A 13786-nucleotide genomic window follows, 5' to 3' on the forward strand; every position below is an offset into this window, starting at 1 on the left:
AAGAGGCCCAGGCATCTGCTGGGCCTTGAACCCTTTACTCTTCTTGGAGTGACAGCAGCAGCTGCCAGAAGAGCAGGCAGAGTCTTCACGGTGTTTACCAAACTTGTCAGGTCACAAGAACCACCTGGAGCACTTGCTCAAGCTCAACACAGAGATTCCAGATGCCAGCCGCAGACTCCAGAATCAGCATCTCCAGAGAGGGGCCTGGGAACCTTTGTGCTCTACACATACCCCAGGTGACCCTTTCAGCGTGGCACATCAGAGAAACAATGAAATGAGGACTAAGGCAATCTTTTTTTTTTTTGAGACAGAGTTTCACTCTGTCACCCAGGCTGGAGTGCAGTGGTGCAATCTCAGCTCACTGCAAACTCCGCCTCCTGGGTTCAAGCAATTCTCTTGCCTCAGCCTCCCGAGTAGCTGGGATTACAGGGGCATGCCACCATACCCAGCTAATTTTTGTATTTTTTGTAGTGATGGGGTTTCACCATCTTGGCCAGGCTGGTCTTGAACTCCTGACCTCATGATTTACCCGCCTCAGCCTCCCAAAGTGCTGGGATTACAGGCGTGAGCCACGGCATCTGGCTGACAAAGGCAGTCTTTAAAGCGAACTGAATTCAGCTTGGCAGCAATGCTTGCTCTCGCAGGTAACTCACACATCCAGAATGAAGTGAAGGGAAGTCATTCCCAGCATGGGGCTTGCCAGGGCCTGTAGCATCTTTGAGAGCCCAAGGAAGTGCTTATAAAATCAGACTTGTTTAAAGTGAGCCTCACACCCCAGGGTGAACTCATGTATAATACTTCTTAGATTTGCTGTAGAACAATGATTCCCAATTGAGTAGAAATTGGAGTGGGGGAGGAGAAAGGAATGGTATTGCTGAAAAATACTGTATTTTCCAACTAGTATAGTTGGAAAAACATTCTTATTAGAAATTGCTTTGATTTGTTTTAAATCAAAAGTAATTTACTTTGATATGTATGAGATGTTAAAACGGTGTGAGATTTCAGTGTTTCTCCAAAAGGAATATGAGTGTAAGATGTTCGAGAGGATCTGTGGATGACTGGGATAAACCAAGAACTACAAATCAGATTTGTTGGGGGCATCTGTGGAATAGAAGGGACCTTCTAAAGCTCACCCTCTCCTGGACCCTGCCTCCTGGTTGGCCCTCTCCAGCCCATCCCTCCTCTGCCTTCTTTCTAAAACTCACACTACAAGTAACCACCTTGACATTGTTGAAAGGTTCACTGCTGCCCATGGGATGAAACCCAAACAAACCTAAGTGTGGCCTTCAAGATCCCTCTGTCTGGCCCCACCCTAAACTTCCAGCTGTACCTCCTGACCTTGCTCACCACGTGTACTTTGTTCCCCCAACAGCAAGCTGCTGAAGTTAACCTACACACAGCCCCACCCTGGAGGCTTTGCTTGTGTTGTGCCTTTCTCCACTGATCTGTCTGCAGATCCGGCTCCTCACCCAGATGCCTTTTCATTAAGCCTCTCCCATGTCGCATGTGCCTGGCAGAATCAATTGTTTCCACTTCCTAAAACAAGATGTTTGTTGATTGACAGAGTCAGAGTCAGAGTGGGGTCTTGGCAGGGGCCGTGGAGTCTGTAAGTCATCTGTCCATTTTCCGGTTCTGCCCCAAGACAGGCACAGTTGATTAGGGGATTCCTTCCTTCCTTTTTTCCCCTCCATCTTTCTTTACTTCTTTTTCTTTTTTCTTTCCTTTTCCTTCTCACTTTCTACTGTGTTAAATAGACAAAACATAAATTTTAGCTTTTTTTTTTTTTGAGACGGAGTTTCGCTCTTGTTACCCAGGCTAGAGTGCAATGGCAGGATCTCGGCTCACTGTAACCTCCGCCTCCTGGGTTCAGGCAATTATCCTGCCTCAGCCTCCTGAGTAGCTGGGATTACAGGCACACACCACCATGTCCAGCTAATTTTTTGTATTTTTAGTAGAGACAGGGTTTCACCATGTTGACCTGGATGGTCTCAATCTCTTGACCTTGTGATCCACCTGCCTCAGCCTCCCAAAGTGCTGGGATTACAGGCTTGAGCCACTGCGCCCGGCTCGAAATTTTAGCATTTTAAAGGTAAAGTCATGGACATTAAGAACATTCACAGGGCTGTATAATCATTTCCACCATCCATTTCCAGAACTTTTTAATGTTTCTCAGCTAAAACTCCATACCCATTAAACAATAACTATGCCTTCTCATGTCCCACAGCCCCTTTTTTTCTATTTTTTTTTTGTCTCTATGAATTTGACTCCTCTGGGTACCTCATATAAGTGAAACTTGCAATATTGATTGTTTTGCATCTGGTTTACTTCACTTAGCATACATATTCAAGATTCATCCATGTTGTAGCAGTTCTCAAAAGTGTATTTTTTTGTGTGTGGCCAAATTATATTTCACTGTGTGTGTATACCACATTTTATTTAGCCATTCACTCACTGTTAGACATTTGGGGTGTTTCCACCCTTTAGCTATTGTGAATAAGTCTCTAAGAAACATGGATGTACAACTATCTGTTTGAGTTTCCACTTGCAGTTATTTTGGGTGTATACTTAGGAGTGGAATTACTGGATCACATGGTGATTCTATATTTAATTTCTGAGGAACTGTCATACTGTCTTTTATAGTAGCTGCAACACTTTACATGCCCACCAGACATGGCAAAGGTTCCAATTTCTCCACATCCTTGTCAACATGTGTTCTTTATTGTCGTTTTTTAATAATAGCTATCTTAATGGGTGTGAAGTGATATCTCACTATGATTTTGATTTGCAATTTCCTCATGATTGATGATGTTGAGTCTTTTTTGTTAAAAACTTCCATTTTATTGGGATAAAATTTATGTACCAAAAACTGCATCCATTGCAAATTCAATGAATTTTGAAAAATGTATATATACCATCAGAATAAAAATATATAACATTTTGGCTGGGCACAGTGGTTCATGCCTGTAATTCCATCACTTTGAGAAGCTGAAGCAGGAGGGTAGCTTGAGGCTAAGACCAGCCTGGGAACATGATGAGACCCTTTCTTTCCAAAAAAAAAAAAAAATTAGCCAGGCATGGTGACATGTACCTGTAGGCCCAGCTACTTGGGAGGCTGAGGTGGGAGGATTGCCTGAACCTAGGAGGTTGAGACTGCAATGAGCCATGATAGCGCCACTGCACTCCAGCCTAGACGACAAAGCAAGACCCTGTCTCAAAAAACAGAAAACAAACAGCAAACACCCAGAACATTTCTGTCATCCCTTGTTGACCCTTTGCAGTCAAGTCAGTTCTGTCCATCACCCCACCTCCAGGCAACCTGTAATTAATTTACATTTTCTAGATTTCCATGAAAATGGGAATTCTTTGTATCTGGCTTCTGTCACACAAATGTAATATGTTTGGGATTCCTCCATGTTGGTGAGGATATCAGTAGTTTGTTCCTTTTTACTGCTGAGCAGCATTCCATTGTTCAGATTCATCACAATTTGTCTATCCATTCATTGACTGAGAGATTTGGGTCGTTTACAGTTTCCGGCTGTTATGAATTAAAGGTATTGTAAACATCGTTGTGTAAGTCTTTGTGTGGAATATGTTTTCATCTTTCTTGAGAAAATACCTAGGAGTAGAATTGTAAGGTCATGAGATAGGTGTATGTTTAACTTTATGCCAAACAGGTTGTGTCATTTTACATTCATACCAGCATATAAGAGTTCCAGGCTGGGCACAGTGGCCCATGCCTCTAATGCCAATACTTTGGAAGGCTGAGGCACATAGATCACTTAAAGCCAGGAGTTCGAGACCAGCCTGGCCTATGTGATGAAATGAAACCCCATCTCTACTGAAAATACAAAAATTAGCCAGGCATGGTGGCCTGCACCTGTTATCCCAGCTATTTGGGAGACTGAAGCAGGAGAATTGCTTGATCCTGGGAAGCAGAGGTCGCAGTGAACCAAAATCATGCCACTGCACTCCAGCCTGGATGACAGAGCAAGACTCCATCTCAAAAAAAAAAAAAAAAAAAAGAGTTCCAGTTGCTTCACATCCATGTCAGGGTATCCTTCCATTTGAAAATCTCTCTGACTTCTGCCTGAGCTCAGAGGGCCACCAGTTCCTATAAACTATGCCTGTGGGTACCAGTGACAAACATGAAGAAAAAGGGCAAAGGGGAGGAGGTGAATTTCTACAGCACTATGTTGCGTAGATAATGTTGTACAATGTTTTTCTAGATCTCAGATTATGGAGAGTGCTGATGTCAGTGGGCAGCAATTTACAAAGGCAATACTTGTTCCATTGAGGCTAGTGTCTTAGTCTATAGCTCGTGTCACTATAACAGAATACCTGAGACTGGGTAATTTATAAAGAAAATTTTTATTTAGGCTGGGCGAGGTGGCTCACTCTTGTAATCCCAGCACTTTGGGAGGCCAAGGTGGGGGGATCACAAGATCAGGAGTCTGAGACCAGCCTGGCCAATATGATGAAACACCATCTCTACTAAAAATACAGAAATTAGCTGAGCATGGTGGTGGTACCTGTAGTCCCAGCTACTTGGGAGGCTGAGGCAGGAGAATAACTTGAACCCGGGAGGCAGAGGTTGCAGTGAGCCAAGATTGCGCCACTGCACACTCCAGCCTTGGTGACAAATCGAGACTCCATCTCAAAAAAAAAAAAAAGAAAAAAGAAAACCTTTATTTAGCCCATGGTTCTGCCAGCTGGGAAGTTTAAGAAGCATAGTGCTGACATCTGTTCTGGCTTCTGGGCAGGGCTGTATCATAACATGGTGGAGAAGATCAAGGGGAAATAGACACATGAGAAGAGGGGAAAATCCGAGGGCATCATGGCTTTATTTTTTACTTTTATTTATTTATTTATTTTTTGAGATGGAGTCTTGCTCTGTCACCCAAACTGGAGTGCACTGGACCGATCTCAGCTCACTGCAATCTCCGCCTCCCAGGTTCAAGGGATTCCCCTGCCTCAGCCTTCCAAGTAGCTGGGATTAAAGGCATGTGCCACCATGACTGGCTAATTTTTATTTTTATTTTTAGTAGAGAGGGGGTTCTCCATGTTGGGCAGGCTGGTCTCCTGACCTCATGTGATTCGCTTACCTCAGCCTCCCAAAGTACTGGGAGGGCATAAACCACCATGCCCGGCCAGTGTTGTGGCTTTATAATGATTGAAGAAGAAACCTTAGACAAATTACATTGAAAGAGTTATACTGAGCAAAGAGCGATTTGGGATTTGCCAGTCGGGCAGCCCCGAAGCACATAGGTTCAAAGAGGCTCCAGTACTGCCTCCTGGTGGAAGATTTATTCACAGAAACAGGAAACTGACATAGAGAAAACAGAAGTGAGGTACAGAAATAGCTGGATTGACCACAGCCTGGTGTTTGACTTATTTGACATGGTTTGAACAGCTAACTGCCTTTGACAGGGCAAAACTGAGTGACCAGACCAAGAGTAGGTTATAGTGTGTTTATGCATTCAGGTCGGTTACAGTTTGTTATGTATGAAGAAACCTTTAGGGCCAACTTAAAACATGTAAGGAGGCAGCTTTGGGTCAAACTTAATTTAACAATAACAACCCACTCTTGAAGGAACATTCCCATGGAACTAATCTAGTCTGGAGAGCGACAATTCACCACTGGGAGAATGGCACCAAGTCATTCATAAGGGATCCACCCCTGTGACCCACACACCTCCCAATACACTCACCTCTCAACACAGCCAAATTGGGGATCATGTTTTGATGGGGGCAAACTCAAACCATATCAGCTAGGATATGCCCAAATCTCATATTCAAACCTCTGAAACAGATTCCAGCTTAACTGCATGCAAAGACTCATTGAACTATGGCCTGATCACTGAGTGCCGCCAAGTCTTACTTCTCACTTTCTATCAGAGAGACATGCTGCATTTTCCAGTTACTGCCTACCAACCAATAGGACTAAATGTGAATGGGTCAAGAAATGCTCCAAGCCTAAGTGATTACACATGCATTTAAAGTATTTGAAAATTCTAGTTAAAAGGTTATTTTTTAAATATCAGGATGGGGCTACTGATAGCATCAGAGGCAGTGTTATCTTAAGAAACAAAGTTTATTTTTTAAAATAAGCAAATAGCAATTTAAATTAAGTTAAATGGAAAGCAGAAGTCTGAATCACCCCTGACATTTGTTTCATAAACCTTTCATAAGGGTCACTTAGTAAGCATGACTATCCTGATTTTAAAAAGGCAAGGATTTAAATCAGTATAGAATACTAAAAATAATATCAAAAAATATGTTGACATAAAAGAATGAAAACTGTACTTGATCACATTGTTTTTCTGAAAGTGGCTTGTTAGTACATCAACGCCCCTGCTGGAGGAGGTAAAATTTTCAATTAAAATGGCACTTTTCTGCGGTAACATGGCGTCCAGGGCCAAACGGAGGGCTGTGGGAAGTGGGGTTCCGCAGCCCCTGGGCGCCCCGGTCCAGCGCGATGACGAAGAGGAAGATGAAGTCGAGGATGAGGACGAAGACGATGACGACAGTGACGAAGAAGATGAAGACGACAAGGTCGTTGACGAGCTTTTTCTAAAGGCTCCTGTGAACACTGCAGAGCTAACAGATGTCTTAATTCAACAGAACCATATTGGGAGTGTGATTAAGCAAACGGATGTTTCAGAAGACAGCGATGATGATGTGGATGAAGATGAGGTTTTTGGTTTCATAAGCCTTTTGAATTTAACTGAAAGAAAGGGTACTCAGTGTGCAGAACAAATTAAAGAGTTGATTCTAAGCTTCTGTGAGAAGAACTGTGAAAAGAGCATGGTTGAACAGCTGGACAAGCTTTTAAATGACACCACCAAGCCTGTGGGCCTTCTCCTAAGGGAAAGATTCGTTAATGTCCCTCCACAGATTGCTCTGCCCATGTACCAGCAGCTTCAGAAAGAAGTAGTGGAGGCACACAAAACCAATAAGCCATCTGGGAAGTGCTGCTTTTACCTTCTGATTAGTAAGACATTTGTGGAAGCAGGAAAAAACAATTCCAGAAAGAAATGGAGCAACCAAAAGAAAGATGAGTTAATGTTTGCAAATGCAGAGGAAGAGTTTTTCTATGAGAAGGCAATTCTGAGGTTCAGCTACTCAGTGCAGGAGGAGAGCGACACCTGTCTGGGTGGCAGATGGTCTTTTGATGACGTACCAATGAAGCCTTTGTGAACTGTGATGTTAATTCCAGCTGACAAGATGAACGAAATCATGGATAAAGTGAAAGAATATCTATCTGTCTAACTCATTTCCAGTGGACAGTGATGGGCCTGCTTTTGTAAAATTACCAGAAAACTCAGTGGAGAATTACTGAAAAACTTATAACTTTATTTGGAGTAAGGTCCTCTACAAAAGGTAGGGTTCTGTCCCGTGTGTCTGTGACACATTTACAAAATATCAGTTTTTAAAAATTTTGGTCAAATTATGAATGGTTGATTTAAAAACTTTTCCAGGAAGAAGAAAAACATGTAATTGAAAGAACTCAACAAAAACTTCTATTTTTTATTTTAAAATAAAAAAAAATGGCACTTTTCTTTGGTACAACTTGAAATATTCTATTTCACGTTTCCTCAAGTATTCTCCCCGAGTCATTAACCATCTTTTTCTTTTTTTTTAAAACTTATTTTTATATAAAAATAGAGACAAGTTCTCACTGTGTTGCCCAGGCTGGCCTCAAACTCCCGAGCTCAAGCAATCCTCTGGCCTTAGCCTCCCAAAGTGCTGGAATTATAGACCTGAGCCACCAGGCCTGGCCTCTTTTTCTCATTTCACATATGACAGTGGAAAGGTATGTGCTGACTAACTGAGTATAGGTCCCAGATCTTTGAGATGTTTTCGCAATTCTTCTTTTGGCTTTAAAAAAAAAAGAAAAAAAAAAATATATATATATACACACATACATATACACATACACACAGGCCAGTCATGGTGGCTCACGCCTGTAATCCCAGCACTTTGGGAGGCTGAGGCGGGGAGGATCACCTGAGTTTGGGAGTTCAAGACCAGCCTGACCAACATGAAGAAACCCCGTCTCTACTAAAAATACAAAATTAGCTAAGCATGGTGGCTCATGCCTGTAATCCCAGCTACTCGGGAGGCTGAGGCAGGAGAGTCACTTGAACCGAGGAGATGGAGGTTGTGGTGAGCTAAGATCATGCCATTGCACTCCAGCCTGGGCAACAAGAGTGAAACTCCGTATCAATAAAATAAAATAAAATAAAATAAAATAAAATGAAATAAATATGTATATGGCTGGGTGCGGTGGCTCACGCCTGTAATCGCACCACTTTGGGAGGCCAAGGTGGGTGGGTCGCTTGAGATCAGGAGTTCGAGACCAGCCTGACCAACATGGCAAAACCTCATCTCTACTAAAAATACAAAAATTAGCTGGGTAGAGTGGCAGGAGCCTGCTACTTGGGAGACTGAGGCATGAGAATCACTTGAACCTGGAAGGCAGAGGTTGTAGTTAGCTGGGATCATGCCACCACACTCCAGCCTGGGCAACAGTGAGACTCCATCCCAATACATATATATATATATACAATTGAAAAATCTTCAGAAAACATGGACAGTTTTATAAAAGTACAATACTTGAACACTAAGTCAAAAATTGTTATTGTAATGAATTTTCAATCATTATGTACAGTAGATTTTGGTGATAGCCTCATTCTTCATCACTCCCTGTAGCCATAGCTTTGTCATGTGACATTGAAATTCCTTTAATTAAAGAGGCAATGTCTATTTTTCCATCGCCTTAAAACTGGGATGGCCTGTGTCTTGCTTTGGTCAGTAGAATGTGACTGTGGTGAGAACATGTCAAGCCCAATCTTACACTTCCTGATGTCCAGCATGCTTTCTCTTATCTCTAACACCTCGGCCATTGCCATGGCAATGTGCCAGGATTAGCATACTTGAAGATGAGAGACATATGGAACCCAGTAAGTCACCCCAGCCATCCCAGTCCAGGTCTTCCTAAATCAGCCAATAGATCCCCAGATACATCAGCAGGACTACCTAGCTGACTATCCCAGAGCATTAGCAAAAGATGCTTGTTGTTATATGCCTCTGCGGTTTTGTGTAGTTTGTTATGCAGCAAACATTTAACTGAGGGTTTTACATCCAAAGGAGTTTTTAAAACTCAAAGATACCATTAAAAAATAAAATGGCTTATTGTGGGTGTGATGGCTCACGCCTGTAATCCCAGCACTTTGGGAGGCTGAGGTGGGTGGATCACTTGCGGTCAGGAGTTTGAGACCAGCCTGGCCAATATGGTGAAACTCCATCTCTACTAAAAATACAAAAATTAGCCAGGCATGGTGGCGCATGCCTGTAGTCCCATCTACTAGGGAGGCTGAGGCAGGAGAATTGCGTGGGAGGCGGAGGTTGTGGTGAGCTGAGATCATGCCACTGCACTCCAGCCTGGGTAATAATGTGAGACTCCGTCTCAAAAAAAAAAATTAGCTGGGTATGGGGCAAATGCCTGTAGTCCCAGCTACTCAGGAGGCTAAGGCAGGAGGATCCTTTGAGCCTAGGAGTTCAAAGTTACAGTGAGCTGTGGTCTGCTTCTCAAATTTAACATGCATACACATTACCAGACTCTGCTGCAATTGGTCTGAGGCTGGATCTGCCTGTGTAACAACTTCCTAGGTAAAGCTGAAGTTGCTCCTTTCAGACTATACTTCGAATAGCAGGGCCCTCAGAGATAGCCCTGAGGCAAAATTTGGCTAGATTGCAGGTCCAGGGATCCAGAAAATCAATTCTCATATCCTTAAAATCATTTTCTGAGACAATTTTTTTTTTTGTTCTGAGAAAATTAGGGCAATTTTTAATGTAGTGGTAGCATAGATTCTTAATCAAAATTTGTTGTATGTGATATCTATCATGCTGTATGCGTCCTCTTCTCTTTCTCCCTTCTTTGGTTCTTTTCAGGGAAAAAGATAGCTTAAATGGCTCTAATCTCATACGTAAAACCATTTCATAAGACACTGGAGGTTTCAAGTGGCAACTCCTGTTTTTTAAAGATAGTGCCCAGCAGATAGCGGCAGCGCCTGGTTACCAGAAACAGCTGTGGATATTTTTCCTGCCTCTGGGTCTGGCTGAAAAGTGGTGACCACAGGAAAATACTAGGGTGCTGGTTAGCCTTCAGAAGCTTCAATCTTGATGGAGCTGGAATGAGAAGCTTTGCAAACCCAAAGGCAAATGAGTGAGCCCAAGGATGATCGGAGAAGCCATGACTCCACTGTGCCTGGGGAAAGCCAAAGATTTTGTTAGTCAACTCTGATAACACATTTGCAGCACATTCAGTAAACCTGGAGTAAATTCTTCATTATAGAAGCCCTCTCACAAGCTGATTTTAAAAATAACTACTAAATGATTAAAGAAAAAGTATAATTTGTTAGCCAATATGTGGGAGAAAATGTTGCAACTCAGTAATAATCAATGTTGCAACTCAGCTGCAATTTAAAACAAGATAAGACCGGCTTCTGTCCCATTAGCAATGATCTTTTTCTATGATGGCTAAAACAGGCCCCTGATAAATATTATAGAAGGAATGGAGGAAATAGGAACATAATATAAATACCAGAAAGGGTAAGATAATGTCAGTGGACACGCTTTAGGAAAGCAATTTGACAAAATGTCATCATCCTTAAATGTTCATAACCTTTGACCCAGTTGTATGACTTCTGCGAATCTATCAAGATATCATTATAAATAACATAAAAAAAAGTAATAGGCTTCTAGTTGTTAATAGCAGCCTTATTTATATATTAGCAGAAGACAAAAACCCTCTAGATGTGTAATTTTAAAGGACTTCTCCAGAGACTATTATACCCTTTAACAATGAGATGGGTTTTAAGTGAATGTAACAGCACAGAGCAGTGCTTATAATGTTTAATTTTTAAGAAATAAAATGCAATGATATATATGCAGTATGAAACCAACAAATGGGGAAAAATATATCCAAGTCAAGGCAAAGACTAATGGGAAATATACAAAGATGTTTAAACTTGTGTTTGGCAATTTGGCAATTTTTTTTCCTTTAAAGTATTTTTTACTTCTCTCTTTCCTGACTATGTACTGCCTCCCCAGCAAAAAAGCAACCCATATTAAAACAAAAGTCAAATAATCTGAAAAAATAAACAAATCTTTCTGACCATCTCCTAGCCACAATTAATATTTCATGCCTCAATATATATTATTCAAGCAGGAAATGAAAATGTTAGAAAATTGGCTGGGCATGGTGTCTCATGCCTGTAATCCCAACACTTTGGGAGGCTGAGGCAGGCAGATCATGAGGTCAAGAGATGGAGACCATCCTGGCCAACATGGTGAAACTCCATCTCTACTAAAAATATAAAAATTAGCTGTGTGTGGTGGTGCGCATCTGTAGTCCAGCTACTTGGAAGGCTGAGGCAGGAGAATCGCTTGAACCTGGGAAGCAGAGGCTGCAGTGAGCCAAGATTGCATCATTGCACTCCAGCCTGGGCAACGAGAGCAAAACTCGGTCTCAAGAAAAAAAAAAAAAAAAAAGAGTGTTAGGAAATCATATATTTGACTTCTTCAAGATTCTCCCAGAATATCTTGTGGAACTCTGAAATGCTCAAAAACATAAAAATATCTTTATCCATGGCCGGGCACAGTATCTCACACATGTAATCCCAGCTACTTAGGAGGCGGAGGCATGAGAATCGCTTGAACCCTGGAGGTGGAGGTTGCAGTGACCCCAGCCTGGGTGCCAGAGCAAGACTCTGTCTCCAAAACAAAACAAAGAGAAACAAAACAAATGTAATTAGCTATATTCTGAAGCCAGAAATGTTTCTACCAGAACATTCAGTAGAGCATTCTGTCCACATAACCAGAGCATGACCTTTTACTCTGACAGTCTTCTTACTTATACTAAAAGGACTACTCATTTATTTTCTTCTGGAATTCATCTTTTCTCGTCAAGCAGCAAATATTATTCTCACAAAACAAAACAAAAACATTGATTTTATTGCATAGTTATGTTCGTCCTGTTAATCTTGAAATTAATGAATGTGTATAACCCACATTCTACTATTTTAAAAATCTGATAAATTATCCCATAAGCTCTTTTTAAAACATACTGGAGCTTTATTTCTTTAATTTCTGCATTCTTTGGCCCACATTATTGGATCCTTAATTTCACTTATTCATTTTCTTACAATTGTTAAATTAAATGATCTTCTTTCTACACGGTGAAACTGAGGCTGGTACCCACAGACTTGCTGCTTCCGTATGATGAAGGCAGTTTCAGCAGTTGATTGAACCACTCAACAGTGACTACATTCAGTGCTTTTGGAAATGGAGTCCATAAAAATCTTTTGAGCTGCTTGTTAAAATGCAGATTTTTGGTCTCCATCCCCAACCTATGACCAACATGCCTGGGATAAGACTTGGACCATCTGCATTTTTAACAAGCACTGGGGGTGATTCTTATGCACACCAAACTTTGAGAACCATGGATCTAGTTTTTAGTGCTGGGATTGACAGTGTGAGCAACCATGCCTGACCACACCCAGTTAATTTATACATTTTTTTTTTAGAGACGGGGTCTTGCTGTGTTGCCTTGACTGGTCTCAAACTCCTGGCAACAAGAGATCCTCCTGCTTTCACCTCCCAAAGTGCTGGGATTACAGGTGTGAGCCACCACACCTGCCCAAGAAGCACTTTTTTCTTTTCTTTTTAAAAAGCTTTTACTTTAGGTTCAGGGGTACATGTGCAGATTTGTTATATCAGTAAATTGTGTGTCTTGGGGGTTTAGTGTACAGATTATTTCATCACCCGAGTGATAAGCACAGTACTCAACAGGTGGTTTTCGGTCCTCTCCTTGTCATCTTTCATTCTCAAATAGGCCCTGGTATCTGTTGTTTCCTTCTTTATGTCCATGTGTACTCAGTGTTTAGCTTTCACTTATAAGTGAGAACATGTGGTATTGTTGATCTAAAAGGAAGAGGATGAGGCAAAAATAATAGAAGTAGAGAGTTTATTTGGGCCAAACTTGCGGATTGCAACCCGATGTATATTCAAGTTGTCCTGAATATACAATCTGATTAGCAGCAGTTGCATGTGGGTGTTTACAAAGGAAAAGGGATGGCCAGGCACAGTGGCTCATGTCTGTAATCCCAGAACTTTGGGATGCTGAGGTGGGTGGATTATGAGGTCAAGAGACTGAGACTGTCCTGGTCAACATGGTGAAACCCCATCTCTACTAAAAAAATACAAAAATTAGCTGGGTGTGGTGGTGCGCACCTGTAGTCCCAGCTACTTGGGAGGCTGAAGCAGGAGCACTGCTTGAACCTGGAAGGCGGAGGTTGCAGTGAGCTGAGCTCACGCCACTGCACTCCAGCCTGGCGCCTGGCGACAAAGCAAGACTCTGTCTCAAAAAAAACAAAAAAAAAAAAAGGAAAAGGGGCAGTTTGTAAGTTGTTTATCAAAATTTACATTAAAATAACATAAACTGTTGATTGGCTTCACATCTGTTGTTCTTTGTATCATAGATTCCAGGAACATGAAGATAACAGGGAAGGCAGCAACAAAATGGCTTTGTCTTTTTTTTTTTTTTGAGAAGGAGTCTCTCTCCATTGCCCAGGCTGGAGTGGCACCATTTTGACTCACTGCAACCTCCACCTCCTGGCCTCCTGGGTTCAGATGTTCTCCTGCCTCAGCCTCCCAAGTAGCTGGGACTACATGAGCATGCCACCGTGCCTGGCTAATTTTTGTATTTTTAGGAGAGTTGGGG

At 41.9% G+C, this 13786-nt stretch overlaps 1 pseudogene across 1 annotated transcript; it reads left to right on the forward strand.

Annotated features, from left to right (window-relative positions):
• Positions 1 to 6396: 6396 nt before the first annotated feature.
• On the forward strand, positions 6397 to 7542 carry LOC100387566 (BRCA2 and CDKN1A-interacting protein pseudogene; annotated as a pseudogene). Its single transcript, XR_013532278.1, has one exon. The product of XR_013532278.1 is annotated as a BRCA2 and CDKN1A-interacting protein pseudogene (transcript).
• Positions 7543 to 13786: the final 6244 nt, after the last annotated feature.

This window comes from Callithrix jacchus, chromosome 2, assembly GCF_049354715.1.
Source record: "Callithrix jacchus isolate 240 chromosome 2, calJac240_pri, whole genome shotgun sequence".
NCBI lineage: Eukaryota > Metazoa > Chordata > Mammalia > Primates > Cebidae > Callithrix > Callithrix jacchus.